The sequence below is a fragment of the Embiotoca jacksoni genome, unplaced genomic scaffold, assembly GCF_022577435.1.
Source record: "Embiotoca jacksoni isolate LCO1_2020_lvr unplaced genomic scaffold, fEmbJac1.0.p SCAF_2, whole genome shotgun sequence".
Classification (NCBI taxonomy): domain Eukaryota; kingdom Metazoa; phylum Chordata; class Actinopteri; family Embiotocidae; genus Embiotoca; species Embiotoca jacksoni.
In genome coordinates this window covers 5,200,949-5,214,274 of record NW_027185340.1, presented here as the reverse complement: position 1 = coordinate 5,214,274, position 13,326 = coordinate 5,200,949, and positions in this window count along the sequence as shown.

Genomic DNA, 13,326 nt, shown 5'->3' with positions numbered 1-13,326 from the left:
CCTTTATTATCTTAGCTTACACAGCACTCACATAGTATATATGCTTCAATTAAATAGTTATCCCAAACTATGTGACACACAGGCCGCTTTATATAAATCCAGCATCACAGTACTGGTTGGATTCTAGCTGTTGGGGCCGTCGTGATATTGTAAGAAAAACACCAGAAGACAATATAGGGTAAATCAACCAATGTCCATATGCTGATATGTTCTTTATTAGCTAAACTACTCAAATATTTATGTCAAAGATTTTTAGTCTCATTTGTCCATGTATTGTTTCAGCTCGTTTTGCGCTGCGAGCTGCTGACACTGCACTGCTGTCAGTAGAACCACCGGTTCCTATTATGCTGTAGATATGAATTATCCATGCATCAACTCACTACCAGTGGAAAATGAAGAATATGGTGGGGAATGGGCTGACATATGTGAGAAACAGCTGCATCTATTTTGGACATGCAGTGATCCCGAAGAGCTACTAGATCTGTAGATGTTGCACAGAGGAGTGAAGAGGCTGTCAATCAATAAATACAGATAAGATTATTGAAATATGTAAGCCTTTAAGTACAGAGATGATAACAGTTATCATTGGTGTTATGAAATTTAAGGAGAGCTGATACTTTTTGTCAGGCCTCACTCGAAAATATAAATGGACTTCAGTGGAAATTTGTTCGGTAAATATCAGTACTCGTTTTCCATAGATTCCTTTTTTTGCAAATGATAAATTAGATTTTCTTTTATGACCCTGCTGATACTTTTTGGTGCTTTGTATCTCAACAGTGTCTCGGGATCTACTTAACATGGCTGATGTCACTGTGAAGACATCTAGGAGGGTTTAAATCTAGTTATGAAAAGAGACTGATGGCTGCAGTACAGTCAGTTGATTTCAGCAAACTGAAATTTGACAGTCAATCAATAAGTTTGTCACAGATCCACTGAAAGGTAAATGATATGTTATTTGGGAGAATCTAGAGGCTTTGATGACTGATCATGTGGAAGGGAAAAGAGACAGACTCATCGTGCAGCAAACACAGGTATGTGGTGCCATCTAGTGGTCGTTGTACAAAAACACATTGTCTGTCCCCGAAATGCAACATGCTCATATCTGCCCCATGGCTGTTGGTGCAGATTCAGGTAATTTGGTGGCTAATTAATTGCTTTGATTAGCTGTAATTTTAAGCCGTTAAAGCCCGAGTTTACCCTGTATCATGGGAGAAGAAATTAACAGAAGGTGACAATTATAGTCCTTTGTCCGCTGTTTATTAATTCATGACGCTTCAACAGTGTCAGCTACATTAGGCTGATTTGTTGTTACTTGACTGAATGAGTTTTTGAGTATGTTTCGTGTGCGAGTGATTGCTTGAGTGATTTAGTGGATGAAGGAGTGAATGCGTTTGAGAGCGTCAGTTTACAGGGTGCATGTGTGACCTGTTGACTCGTGTCAGAGGTTAGTAAACGTGGCTAATACGTGTTAGGGAGACTTAAGGATGCGAGTGAGCACTGCACACACTGCAGGACGCCGGTCCCTCTCCGAGTAAAGATAATAGGTGTGTTTGTGTCTCTGGCGGTGCCGATGTGCGTCACATGCCTTCTCTCCATGCCCAGTCCGGGTGCCAAGAGAGGGGCTTAAACCTGCGTCTGGAGATGGGAGCTGTGAGATCCCAGGGAGCGGATGCTTGGCACCGTGAAATAGGATTTGGGAAGGACCGAAGCAATGAAGCGAGAGGGAGAAAAGCAACTGCCAAGTCCTCTCTACGGATTTGGTGGCCCCCTCCTCACCCTTTAAACATATTCAGTTTGTGCGCGCGCGCGCACGCACGCACACACACACACACGAGAGAGAGTAAGAGGGGAAGGGGGGGATGCAAAGAGGAGAAAAAAGGGAAGCGGAGAGGGGAGTATAATAAGACAAACAGTGTTTGGAGCAATAACAGAGTACAGTCAGAGAGACAGTGACCTGAACATGTGTTCCTCACCATAACCAACTCATACAACTCTCTAATCCTGCCAGGGCTTTACCAGGTGCCTCCTGCCTGTCAGTCCGTGTGTGTGTGTGTGTGTGTGTGTGTGTGTGTGTGTGTGTGTGTGTGTGTGTGTGTGTGTGTGTGTGTGTTCAAGCCTACATGGAGTATGACACGGCTGTCTGCGCTTTGGTTCTCCTGCATGCACACTGTGGCGCTCACTCCAACAAGTTACAGGACAGAGGCTGACAACAAGCAGGGAAAAACAGGAGGGAGGGATGGGGGGTGGGGGTAAAGGGGCGGGGCTTCTCACATGGCTGTCAAAGAAGGTGATTGATTTTCCGCCCCCTGTTATCGAGGCCAACAGCCACAAGGACCCTATCTAACACACACGCACACACACGCTATCAGCAGCTCAAATGCGCTGAAAATAGGCCTATCAAGTATCATCTGTCTGTCTCTCTCTGTCTCTCCTTCTCTCACGTGGTCATAACAAATATCTAATCAGCATAATTGGCTGTGCGCATGGAGCAGAGAGAGCAGGAGAGCAGGGGAGAACAGAGTCGGCTGGGTTTGTCTCCAACAAGAAGGAGGAAACAAAAATCAGTTTTGAACCCGAGCACATGAAGATTGAGGAGCTGAGATGACTGAGGAGAGCAAGATAGATGAAATCTAAGAGAGCGCTTCAAGGCCTTTCCCACCTCATCTCACACATTTGTTTATATCTCACACAGTGATCAATTCTGATCTGAGGGAAGCATTGGAAGTTGAAAGCACTCTTGAGCTGTTGTTTAAAGTGGGGGAATCAATAGTGACTAAAATTTCAAGGCAGGAAAAAAAACAAAGTTTCTCTCCCTGCCTTCACCCGTCTTTCCTCTTCCCACCTCTTGTTCCATGCCCTCTCCAACCCCTTCTTGAATGATTTCCCTCTCTCCTTTTTTTTCACCTCAATTTTCTACAAAAGGACTTCTGCAATTTTGCCATTACTCATATTATTGCTGGTGGCTGCAAACCGAGTCTTGGCTCCATTCCTCAGGGGTAATTGCAAACTGCAGGTGTGAGAGGGCACATTAGCATACACAAGCCTTGCACAGCATACTGCTTCAGCCTTAATGGCAGCATGAAAAATACATCTATCACGCTAATGCCGAAGAGATGGATGTGTGCTGTAGTTACACCACTGAGACCAGTCAGAAAAATGTGATATCCCGTGGTGTCAGTGAGCCTCTTGCACTCTTTTCCCAAAATGTGCGTGTCGGTGTGGACCCGAGACGCAGAAAGAAGAAAGGGGAGTCAGCAGTCTGTTCATATAGAGACAATGATTGGAAGAGTATTTATCAGTGGACAGTTGCATTTGTCAAATATGACACGTCTAGTCTTTGGTAGAGTCCTGGGTCACTCTGAAACATGTTCCTTTGTGTAGTAAATGTGAAGAATGCCTAAATAAATGTGTGCTAACTGAGCACCTTTAAACTAGCAGACAGACAGTACATCATTTCACTTGTCTGTCACATACTTTCGTATTTTGGGCTACTGTTTTCAGAACAGCTACAGGTTTCGCATTGCCTCACCACAGTGTGAAATTATCTGACCAAAAACTGAACACGCCGGCATGTGATGAAAATCGCCCGATAAAAGCCACTTGGGCCAGACCAATAGAGCTGCAGACATTTCTTCAGTATTTTAGAGAAAATAAGAAGAATAAAGGGAGCGCTGAACACATTACGGACGTGCTTTAACATCCATTCAACGAAGGGAAAATGATGAAAAGTCGTCAATACAGTTCCAACAAAAACATTTAAAAACCTGTCTCAAAATGTCAATAGCAGCTCAAAGCGTTAAAGAATTGCCGATTCTGGCATGAATTTCAACCAAACATGAAAAACGACAACAACCTCATCTTAAGTGGGTGTTTCACAGTGTGAAGGTAAGATACGGTTTCCAACTGTCCATTAAATCAAATAGGATTTCTGCCACTAATAAAAGGATATAGTGATTTTGATAGATCCTTATGCTTTATGCATTCATAAATCTGAATTAATTATTTATTTATCATTTAGTTCAAAACATTTGGAGCAAAAAAAAAAAAATGTTTGATCTAATTTGTAGCTAAGTTTGGTTTAAAACTTAAAGGTTCAGGATTTAGAGGGAGCTGTTGGCAGAAATTGAATATAATATTCAGAATTATGTTTTAATTAGTGTATAATCACCTGAAACTAAAAGGCGATGTCTTTTCGTCACCTTAGAATGAGCTCTTCATATCTACATAAACCGGGTCGTCTTCTACAGAGCACGCCACATTACACCGCCGTGTTTCTGCAGAAGCTCAGAACAGACAAACCAAACATTGGCACTCCAATTTTGTTTTGCGAGATTGGCGGCCACCATTGGTTCTCCTACGCTACTGGAAGAGGAGGGTGAGGGGAGGGTTAGTTCGTTGCAACCTGCAGCCTCACCGCGAGATGCCACTAAATCCTACACACTGCTCCTTTAAAAGGCAACTCACACAAACAGTTATTGTCGGTACAAATCTCTCCAAAGCCTCAAAAAAAGTTTTGCTTTGCAAAACAATCTGTCATGTGACAACGTGCGCTATGTAATCTGTGATCCGCGTGTGTTTCTGCTTGGCTCGCCCGGGGTTTTGGATAGGACTGGTTTTTATCGACTGGGTTGGGTGGGTGATCAAAACCAGCTGACTGCCAACTGGGTCTGAACATTAATTCAATGTTTGTTATTAGAGACATCTTTAATGCTTGGCGGGTTGGTCGTGTTTCTACATTTACGCCTCAAGTCACTACTCCAGGGTATTATTTAGCACCGTTGGCCCATTTCAGTCACTGTAGCACTTGAATTGCAACTTGAAAATTAGAAAAAGAAAAAGAATAGATGAAAATTTCACAAATTGTTGATCACTTCAGTCATTTTAATCTTAGTAACATTTTCTAACCTATAAGATAAACCTCGTACAGGAAATTATAAAATACTACAAAATCTTATGTTAATTGTTCCCCATGTTTATCAGGGATAAAAAAAAAGAAGAAGAAGAAGAAAAAAAAAGGATTCTCAACTATTGTAAAATTCAAATGGTCAGATGTAATTGGAGGATATTTTGTATATCTGGATGTCCATTGAGTCAAATGTGCTCAGCAGGGGGTCTGTGAGTCAGAAGATGTCACTGTTTTGTCACTTTGCTGACAAAAAAATACAAATTTAAAGAGGGCAACCAATTTCCTCCCGTGAGGAGTAAGAATGAACAATCGGGACTCCCTACTGTGTGCATTGGGTGTGTGCCTGTTCAGCTTGCTAACCATATTGGCAACTTCAAGGGGAACACATGTCTGAATGTTTCTTTGTCCTGTCTGCAGTTTTTCTCGTCTATATGACAGTGCTGTAGCAGCAGCAGTGACATCTTCTGACTCACAGACCCCCTGCTGAGTACATCTAACGGCAGTCAGGGCTTCATGAGCACAAACCAGCTATCACCCCACGTCCTCAGGAAGGCTGCAGTTCCTGCACAGTGACTGACTCGAACTGCCTCACAGAGTATGCGTGTACCCTGTGAATATCCATCCATCTACTTCATCCTAAACAAGTCACTGATTCACCTAACATGCATGTCGTCGAACTGCGGGAGGAGGCCAGAGCACCTGGAGGAAACATATGCAGGCACAGGGAGAAAATACAAACTTCACACTTGCGTGTCAGTCGTGCTTTGCCTCATCTGGTCCTGGAAAGTAAAGTGTGATAAAGTCTGTGAGGGAGGATGTTGGAGTTGGATAGATGGCAACCTGCTATGTCCGTGGCAGCCTAAAATGCCTGCACAAATAACTGAATCACCAAGAATTCGTATGCATCAGTTTATCGGGTAATCGGTGTTTATCATGCCGTTTAAAAATGCCCGTCAACGTCAGCTCTCTTTTCACAGGATGAGAGATACTGCTGCAATTTCAAGCTTTCAGTTTATTGACTATTATCAACAGCTACCAATATGTCCGGTGGGTGTTTATATATTGATTAATTACTCTGCCTATTTTTTTTTATTATTTTGTCCAGAAATAAATATCTTAGAAATTAGTTTTCTCCAATTTTCTTACAGTGTCGAGCCCAATTCAAGAGGAAATTTCAAAATACCATTTGTACATTGGAGAAGTTTTAAAGGGGAAATCCAGAGGGAGCTTTTCAAAATCCAATGAAATGCCTCAAGTGATGTCACTTGAGTCAGGGCTGAGGACATTTATACATGGAAGAGGTCTGGGAGGGTGCAGTTAAGTGAGTTTACCTCGACTTGGCCAGCAGCTTCAGGTTACTTTAGCCGTTGTGAGCACAACGTGAGAATCTCTTACTGAACTCGCAGCGGTTCAGTTGCATTGTGGGTAATGTACTGTAGATACCAGATTTTGATCAGGAAGAGGAATGTACGGAATATAGACAGATTATATTCTGGTTTTGTAACACTGACTTTGATAATTCTTAAAACATTCTGTCAATACTGAGTCCAATAATGGTAAAGCAGCACTATGCTAAAACTAACAACTTCATGTTTATCTGCAAGAATGTAAAGTTATTTCCAGGCTGTGGCTAAATTCTCTGCAAACTGTGCAACATTATCTCTGACACGTTTTCAAACCTTCCAGCTAATACACCTACACCAGCCGCTGCCGCTGAAAATGAGAGGCAGCAGGCGAGTGTCTGTTTCAGAGGTAGGCTGTACTTCTTGTTTGGAGGTGTGTCTCAGTAAAGTTTGTTCCTCTTACTAATGTGTCTGCAGATATCAGAAAAGTATGGGACAAAATGATGCAGTAAATGATAAAGTACTCGGGAGGTGTTGGCTTGTGTCTGTACTTTTCAGCAGCTCCAGTTAAAGTGGAACTGGAAACAGTGTGCGTTGTCTAGTATTTGCTTTCTTTAGAAACGTGTAAGTGTGTGTGTGTGTGTGTGTATGTGTGTGTGTGTGCATGTGTATTTGTGTGCATGTGCGTTCCTTGCAGGAGGTCAGGATACTCCTGTGTTGACTGACTGTGAAGGATTATTATGGGATTAGGGGTGTCTCGGTTACCACGGTGAGATGATAATCACAGTGGCCGTCCTCTGATCTCTACAGGGATAGGAGCGTCAATCAAACTGGGGACGCTCGGGGATGAGAGGGAGCACTGCTTTGAGCGTGAACACGTGCGGGATGTTTTTCTCCGGACCGGGTGTTACACGTTGCGCTCGTGTGTGGATGTTTTGTGTGAATCAGATGTCAGGTACAGGGAGCGTATATAAAAAAACAAAAAAGGAGTTCGTGTTTTTAAATTTTTTTTTAAAAATTATTATTAATCTCACCAGCAGATGAGTGAATTTATGTTTTATGGAAATAAAATATGGCCCTCACCTCCCTCCCTGCCTCCAGATGGTCCCTGTGGAGAGAGGGTGATTATCTGGCCCATCTGAGCCAGGGAACCTGAGAGTGTTGATGTTGGGTGGGCAGTGCGGTGCCACGCCAAGCCTCCTGTCCCCAGGAGCCTGAATATGATCCGCTTTACCTGCCCCCTGTCTCTGGTCCTCACCCTCCCTCCTCCACCCCATCACCGGCTAGACTTACTGCAACTCCCCCCTCCTCCTCCTCCTCCTCCTCCTCTTCCCCCTCCTCCTCCTCCTCCTCCTCATCCTCCCTCCCGTCTCCGCCCTGGGATAGACTTTCTTCCACCTGACAAGGCTTGGCCTGGATTACTGGAATACCTGGACAGGTAAGTCTACTGAGCAAGGTGTCAAGTGCATGTATGTGTTTGTATGAGAGGCAGAGAAGGAGAGAAAGATAGAAATATAGAGAGGGCAGTTTGTAATGCTTAGCAACCGATCAGGAGCACAACAGTACGCAGGCACAACATGGTTGTTGGGGACTTGGCAGGGCGCTCTGTTCCAAAGTCCTCTTTAGTAATCCCATGAATAAATAACCAGGGGTCACCAGCTCTGTTAATAAAGTCTTCCTCGTTTTGATTTTCAATCTTCTCCTCCCTCCCCACTCTCCCCCTTCTCTCTCCATTTTTCTTGTCCCGCCTGCTAATTAGGCCAGGTCTTCGGTTTCCCTGCCATGTGTGATATGAGTTTATCAGAGCTGCCTGTCAGGCTGCAGGGGTCAGAGAACGGTGTCGGTGGACCAGACTTGCAGCCTGAGCCTCGGTGCAGACGCAGCCATAAGAGAGAAGCATGTCTTTAGCTAACCGATCAGAACTAAAAGAGATCCTATCTGAGGCACTTTGTTTTCTAGTTCAGAGATCTTTTCCAAAGGCCTCAGCAGGAGACAGACATTCTTTATGGGACAACTAAATTATATTACAGCAGTTTAATTATTATCACCATTACAACAGCAAATTAACACCACTAGACCTTTTACTTAACTCAGAAATTGACTAAAGGAAGTTAAAGGTCATCTCATGCTTTGCTTAATGTGACACAAAATAAAAACGCTTCCACAGATTTTCAAAGCAAAGCCTTGTGCTGAGCATTTTCTGTTGACGACATGTCTTTAGAAGAAGGAGGCTCCCTGTGAACTTTATTATCTTGTATCTCTCAACTGATCTGCATCATTTCTTTTCGAAGCATGTGCTATTTGAACGTGACACATGACACTCAACACAGTATAATGTCTGTCTTCATATGACCTCCTCCAGTGTGATCAGTAAGATAAAACAAAGATGATAATCTGATCAACACTTCAGCCACACTTTCCTTCTCGTTTAATTGGTCGTTTTAATTCTGCAGCCTCTGAATGATACATGATAAATAAAGAGATACTTGAAAGGTTGGCCTCTCTTACGAAAGTCAAAGTACAGGTCTTCTTAACTATTTTCTTTTTTCTTGGTGCATCTTTTACACTGTGCATCTTCAATTTCCTATTTTAAATGTATGGAGTTATGACAGAAGAGTCTGAATATTACTGCAATGAACTCAGAACCAGAGTAAGTTATCCATGAAGTTTCATTTATTAATGTAATGTACTTAAACATCTATAGCCTAATACATTATTAATGGCTGGAGTTGATGTCATTCTAATCATTGATACCATTACACACTCTGAGAAATGTGCAGCCTAAAGTCTCTTTATTTTAGCAGATTGCTAAATAAATTAGGTAAATCAAATGAGGGATGTGTGTATTAAATACACATTATTAAAATGAATTAAATATTTATTATTAAATCCCTGGAAGAGAGGCACAGCAAGTGTTGGTCTCTGTTAAATAATAAGGCCATTTTTGGTAAAACACCACCTTGTATCACATCCTTGCAAAATTTTAACTTTGGAACTCATCAAACTTGCTCAGTTGACTCGCTCATGCTTCAAGTCCCCCGAGCGGTCTGAACTATAGGCAAAACAAACCTTTTGTTTTAATGCACCTCTTCCTGGAACAATCTTCTACACACCTTATGGACAATTAAAATCCATGATCACAAACTTCCTTAATCCAAACTTTTTCATTACAGTTTTAATTCTGACTAATTTGTTTTAGTGTCAAGTTCTATTATGCTTACTACATATTTTATTGATGTAATCTTTTATTTTTGTTTGATTTAATCTTGTCATCATTGTAAATGAGGGCTATACCCTGAAATCTATTCCCGAAAATGTAAATAAAGGTTGAATGAAGGAAAGTCCTGAGGTTTTCTTATCTCCACTGTTTTACATACAATGAAAATTTCCGACAGTTAAAAGAAAATTACAAAATTCACACTTAACATAATGTCAGTGTTTGCAGAATCTATGTGTTTGTTTAGGAGTAGCTACTGCATCTTCAATTTCCTATTTTAAATGTATGGAGTTATGACAGAAGAGTCTGAATATTACTGCAATGAACTCAGAACCAGAGTAAGTTATCCATGAAGTTACATTTGTTCCTTCCAGAAATAGAGAAGAAACTAGTGATTGATGATGATTTATTTTCCTTGGAACCTTTTTGTCCTGAAAAAAATGTTTGTATGTGAACATGTAATAGTTTTGGTGCAATATTCAAGCTACTGTATATTTGCTTTTACTTGATCATTTAAGGGTTCATTTGCTCTGTGTCTTTAAAATCACCTTTAGTTGTGGGAGATTTAGAAAATATAAATTTTACATCGCTACTTCTACTTTCTATATTTTCCACCCCTGCAGCAGATTACTGGGATACACTGCAGTGCATTCAAAAGAGGGCAGTCTAACCACACATGCAGGGTTTGCTGGATGCTTTCCATTATTTCTTCAGCCTTTTTTTTCTCAAATAAACAATATTACAATGTCTACATCATGTACACATATTTTGAGTCAACTCTGAATCTTTGCTCATCAAACCTTTTAGAAACTTTTTTTAAAATTTCAAATAAATAATCTGTTTGTCAGGGCCCCCCAAAAAAAAGGCCAAAAAAAGAAAGAAAGAAGTATGACTAATATCATTTCAACAGACATTTCAACAGTCAGAGTGAAAAACCCAGTGGTCAAGCTGTGAGGAAAACACTGCACCTGGTAATTGCTGCAACACCCACTGACCCCTGTGCAATGTGCATCAGCATACCTCTTCACTACATGTGGGAAAATTGCCTCATAGTTAGTGCATTATTGTTTCAGTGATGGCAGAGAGGTTGCCTTGCCTGGCCCTGGGTGGCATCATTAACACAGGCTGGAGTAACACGTTTAAATCAGATGGCATTGTCACAGGTGTAAGTACTGCTGTTCATGCATGTGATTAATGTCCTCTTTTTTGATTAATTTCCTACGTTGGCTGAGAAGTCCTCGCATTTGTGATTAATGAACCCGCAGCCTAATATAATATAAAATAATAGTGGTTTGATACTTTCTTTTCTTTTTTTTAATGTGCACGTGCATGTGTGTGCATGTGTGTTCGTATTTGGTACCAGTGTAAAGCATCCTTTAAATCCCAGCTCAGTCAATGGTCACAGCTAAAGGTCAGGTGAGAGGAAATCACGCACAACACATGGACTCCCCTTAGCAATAGAGTCTTTCTTGGCATGGAGTTGTGATAGGGGCAATATACTGGGCCACGACAGTAAATCTGGAAAACAAAGACAGGAAAACAGACAGAGAGAATCTGGCACAAGCTGAGAATGTAAAGTTATGAGCCTGTTACATAAATACAATGACGCAGCTCTGGTCTCATGGGTCTAAGCTTCCGTCTCTGCCTGAGGGCTGGGAAGGGTGTGACCAAGATGCTGCAAACCAGAGCCTCACACTCATCTTTTCTCAGAGGAGGGAGAAACATACAGCCTGGTTATCCTCACTGTTGACCTTTTGATCAAAAAATGTCAATATTCTCTCTTCTTTTCTTCCCCACTCAGCCTTCTTCTCGCCCCACCTTCCCCATATCCCCGGTGGTGACAGAGACGGGGGGGACACAGGGGTCTGTAATTAGCTGGTTGGCCCCGGGGTTGGGTTGTGTGACCCCGGCAGCCGTGAAGCGCAGATCCAGCCTGATCAGATGAGTAGTTCTGAGGGATCAGTGGTTGAAAGACAGCCGCCTCCGCACCTCAGCCAACCCAGTCACATTAGCCAGTGCGGCCGAGACGGGCACAGTTACAGGAGCCCAGCTGCCGAGCCCAAACACGGTCACAAACACCTGTCTGGGCAGAGTACAAACGGACAGACACATGCTTTTCAACATCCACAGACACTGCTGCAAAACACACTACCTGCCACCACTCAAGGAAAGGAAAGGAGAGGAGGAAGGGGGTGGGGTTGGGGCTGAGGGGTAACCTGACCCAGGTCGGGGAAGGATAGCGGAGGGAGGGGATGGGAGGCGAGGGAGGAGCAGTGCTGGCCCTTGGTCAAGTGCCTTGTATTCCACAAACAGGCCGCATCCAGTTACACTTTACCCGAGAAGCTGAGCCTGAGGAGAGGATTCAAAGAAAAGCTTGTGGACCTCCCTCCCTTTGGTGCACCTTCTTTGGCTAAAGGAGATTTCACTTTTAGAAAACACATTTGGATTTCTTCTCTGAGCATGCATCCAGAGATTTAGTGAAAATGAAGGTCTGTTCATGCACAAGTGTCCTTCTTTTTCAGCTGTAGAATCATTAAAAGCAGAAGTACCAACGAGCAGGTCGATAATTGGTAAATGTGGCTCAGCTGTCTTTGCTGCCGCCACTGCTCACTACACTAATTAAAAGCGGCGAGATGGGAGAAAGGGAGAGAGTGTCATCAAGGACACACTGGGAGACGTTCACCTGAGACAGCACAGTCACTGATGCTCCGGGCACATCAGTATGACCTGAACGCCGGCACTGTTTGAAGTTGTGACAGAGGGAGAGAGAGAGAGACAAAAGCGTCTGGATCTGAGACTGTTGCCCTTGGGGGAATAAAGAGACGGGAAGAAATAGAGAGGAGTGAACACGGCGTGTGGAGATGCAAGCAGGGGTAAAGAAAAATTCAGTAGATGTGCAGAGGTAAAGAGGACAGAGGAGAAAATAAAAGAAAAGGGAGAGCGTCTTCCCACTTGAAAGTTGAGGCCTCCTCTTTAGGATACTTATTATTTAGTCTCACTTTCTGTTAGTCTACCCTGAATCGTTTCTACCTCTTTACCTCTCTCAAGTCATCATGTTTACACAAGCTGTTACTGCCATTTCCCTGTTGTCTAACCCTCTGCTGTTTTTTTTCCCTCCGTCTTTCCCCTCTTTCTTTGTCTTTTTCCTGCTGGTTGGAAATCTGCAAGGCTTGCTCATCGGCGCCAGCCTCTGTTAATCCCCTCCCAAAGCACCTTAGCAACGCTAGGAATTTAGAGATGCTAAAAAAAAACACACAACGACAACGACAACAACTGTTCTTAACACTGGGCTCATATTGGCAAGAGTGGCCACATCTTGAGACGTGTGTGTGTTTTCCATAAGTAGTTCAGAACAATCTGGAAGGGTGTGATAACCAAGGATCTCTCAGGAGTGTGTGTTGGTGTGTGTGTGTGTGTGTGTGTGTGTGTGTGTGTGTGTGTGTGTGTGTGTGTGTATACAGTACGTGTGCGTCTGAACGCGTGTGCAGCGAGTGGGAGTGTATGTTTATGTGATATAGGTCCTATATAACACCAGCAACCTGGTAATCACTGCATGTAGTCACCTGAGATGCTCATTATCTAGTCTCTGTACATGTTCTGTCTTTGTCTGCTCAGAGTCCGCACCTCGGCACACACCGCTGGACGAGTCTCAAGTGTTTGTTATTGTGTGGCAGGTGGCACACACCTGAACGAGAGGCTAAAGTGAGAGAAAGAAATATATAAATTATTCCAGAAAGCAGTGAAACAATTTATGTTATTACGGGCTCAACTTTGATGTTAACCAAATGCCTTGATGAAAAAAAAAAAAAATAAATAAATCAATAAAGCAAGGTTACAAAACTCAATTACGCAATTACAAC